This window comes from Pelophylax lessonae, assembly GCF_965119305.1.
Source record: "Pelophylax lessonae genome assembly, chromosome: 1".
NCBI lineage: Eukaryota > Metazoa > Chordata > Amphibia > Anura > Ranidae > Pelophylax > Pelophylax lessonae.
The window spans coordinates 268,209,973-268,213,519 of NC_138768.1; positions in this window are offsets into that span (position 1 = coordinate 268,209,973).

A 3,547-nucleotide genomic window follows, 5' to 3' on the forward strand; every position below is an offset into this window, starting at 1 on the left:
AATAAGCCCTCGGACTGATGTGCCCCCGAGATTGTGCACAATTCTGAAGGGTGCCTTGCCGGAAAAAAAGTTGAGAAACATTACTCCAGATCCACTGTGGGTACAGGGTTCTGTATATCAACATTTTCTATTTCTGATTTTTTTCTTTTAGCTGAACTAGATGGACTTTTATTTTCTTTTTTCAACCCAACTATATAATTTTGCACTCCTTTACTGGGAAGCTCAGTGTGCTGCTGCACAGAAGGAATCTGGTCACTTAAAAAAAGGGGAAAAAAAGATGGTCCGGATTTGAACAGCTGACAGAGTCCCTTGGTTGAGCCGTGGTTATAAGGAATCTATCCTGGTGATTAACCCTTTGGAGAAAGCGCTATAATTTTATCCTTCAGGTGAGCGCGGTGTATTCACAGGTGGAGGGGATTGATTCATTTCCAACTTTCCTGCACCACTTGAACCGGATTGGGACTTTTTGCTGTATAAGGACTATCCCTTCAGAGTTTTATTTATTGCGCTGCACTTTTATGTTTATATACTCCTACACACTGACAACGATGCACTTATCTATGCAAGCATGGAAGACAGTTAAAATGCAGGGGGGTGTAATATATGCTGAAAATCACTGTAAGAACGTAAATGACAAAAGGCAGACATTATTTAAAACTCAGTAATGTGCCTGAGAGTAACATTGTATGATATGCACAAATTATCTTTAAATACCTGGTCATATCTTATGATCCTACTGCTCCAAATTTACATATGAATAAATAATGAATAAACACAATACATTAGAAAAATTAAAACAGTAATATAATAGAAAATCTAAAACATGTTCTGCTATTGGAAAATGGCCCAGTCCTGTGCAAGTAATGTGTATAAGTTCCTCATTACAGTGTAACAGTGTGTAACATGCTGCCAGCAGAATACCACACACAGCAATAATAATCTGCTTCATCTTCTAACATCACTGACTTAATGGTTAAATATCCGGTGTTCTTTGGGGTGTCCTTGGATCCAGAGAAGCGATCAGGGACCCCGGCTCCTTGGTGTTTTTCACTTTCACTGTAATATCGTAACAGATACCGTGGTCTCTCCCCTGTTTTCTGCTGAAACCAGTACACCCAGCGATCACCTACACTGAACCCAGTAAGTGTACATGACACTGTCACCGTGTTCCCAGGAGAGACTGATTGAGCGGCTGGCTGGGTCACACTCACCTGAGCAGCACAATCTGAAATACAGAAATAAATTGATATAAAAAGTAGAGCAGGGATCACTTGTAATATGTACATTAAACTCCCTCTTTCTCCTATAGCTGGTCTCCAGCTTAGACATTAATAACCCATTTCCCCTCTTACTTGTGCAGAATAATAGAGAGGTAATGAATAGGGCAGACCACGACATGGTGCAGGTGACTCAGCCAGAGATCTCTGGATTGTATTCTATCTCCCCTGTGTATTAAATACAGAGTGCAGACATCAATGTAAATGTGATCAGAGCTGATAGGACACGGCTGTCTCCTCCCTACACCTAGCTGTCTGTAGGATGATATATAATAAACTTCACATTGTACAACTATCAGAATATTCACAGCAATCTTCAGTCACTGCTAGAAAGATGTAAGCCAGTGCCAGGGTGATACTGAACACTTATTATTTCCAGAATATTCTCCAACATTATTCTCTTTTCTTAATGGAGGTGCCCAGATAAGAGTAATCTAAGGGATTTAATAACAGTTTACTAACATTACCTAATATTACAGCTGCTTTAGAATTTTGAAGTGCTTAAAATGCAGCTAAGATCAGGTATATAATTTCATGTTATGTGATGAATGGTAAGTAATGTGTAGGTGTAACACAAGCAGGTATGTATTACCTCTCACAGAGATCACACTTACAATATCCGAATGTACTTTTTTTTTTTTTTTACTGATAAGAATGGCACCATCTTTGTTCTGGCACTATCCAGAGTTCAACATCTACATCCCAGACTGAAATACTGGCAAAGAGATAATATAATCTTGGTAAATGTGCAGTTCTTGGTGGTGTTCACATATGTCTGACTCGGATCAGCCCATGCTGCAGTCTCCCACTTTGTGGCTTGCTATAATGTGTGATCACTGTAAAGAAGAGACTTGGGCTCCATTCACACCCAAGCGTTGCAATTTACTGGCTTTTTTCAGGCATTTTTCTTTTTTTGCAGCTTTTTACAATTGTTTTGAAGCGTTTTAGAAGCTTTAGGCCCCTTTCACAGGGGCGGTGCGCCCGACGGACTCAGTTTTTCTCAGCGGGGATCGATCCACTGATCACCACTGAGCAGGTGGATGACAGGTCTGTCTCCATTTACTTTGCAGAGACGGAGCTGTCAGACCCACACTCTCCTCTATGGGAGATCGGATGAGAACAGACCGCCTGTCCGTTTTCATCCGATCTTTTCCAATCCGATCCTCCAGACGGATGGAAAATAGGGTTTCCATCCGTCCGGAGGATTGGATAGCAGCGAGTGTCAGTGGAGATGTCTCCGCTGACATCCACTGCTCCATAGGGGTGCATGGAGCATCCGATCAGGTCCGCCTGAAAAACAGACAGGCGGACCTGATTGGAAAGCCCGTGTGAAAGGGGCCTTTTAGAAGCGTTTCACAGCTTCAGGCATTTTTGTTTAGCCAGTAGAAGTGGGAGCAGAAAACAAGCAACAAAACGCTCTTAAACGCTCAAGTCAGGCGTTTCTATTGAAGTCTATGGGGCCAAAAACGTTTGTAATCTACCAAAAAGAAGTTCATGTACTTTTTTGAGCGACAAGCATTTTGCTTCAGGCGACAGAACTTTAGATGTGAACAGAGGCCATTGAAATTAATGGGATTTGGCTTGTTGAGCTCATGTGTAAACGGGGCCTAAGGAAATGTTTCTTCCTGCCTGCAGAAGAATGATGACATCATCTCAGCCTAGGCAAAGTCATAGGAGGTCAAGGACCGTTTTTATAGATAAGGTGCAGTTTTTTTAATGATACTGTTTCTTTGACAAGTTAGTAATGTATTCATGTACAGTAGATGTTTAAAGTTAGTTTACATTCCACTTAAAGAATGTCCAATGAAGAAAAAAGCATCCAAGAGGTACTGAGACTTTGATGTGAGTTCATACAATTATTGAGAGCACAAAAACATGGCTCAGGTCAGACTGCTCATAACAGACATGGCTGCTCTCCAGTGAGCAAAAAACCCCAGCAAAAAAAAAATAATAATGCACTAATGGACGGAGCGCCAGACCAAAGGATAAAAGAGTGCAAATTCCCTTAACTTGTGCCTTCCTCTATACTCAGACACACTCACTCTTTTATAAGGAAGAAACAGTAACACCTAGTAACAAGTAGTAAATTGATATTATCCAATGTGACTAAACTAACAGAATTTGGATTTTTTTTTTTTAATGACAGTGCAATGTACTAACACAGAGACACTTTTTGTAAAAAAATATACATTACAACAGATACAATTATTTACCAGACATGCTAATGCTCCTTGTGTATGCACGGTCTGCATTTTCTGGGTAGGGGTATA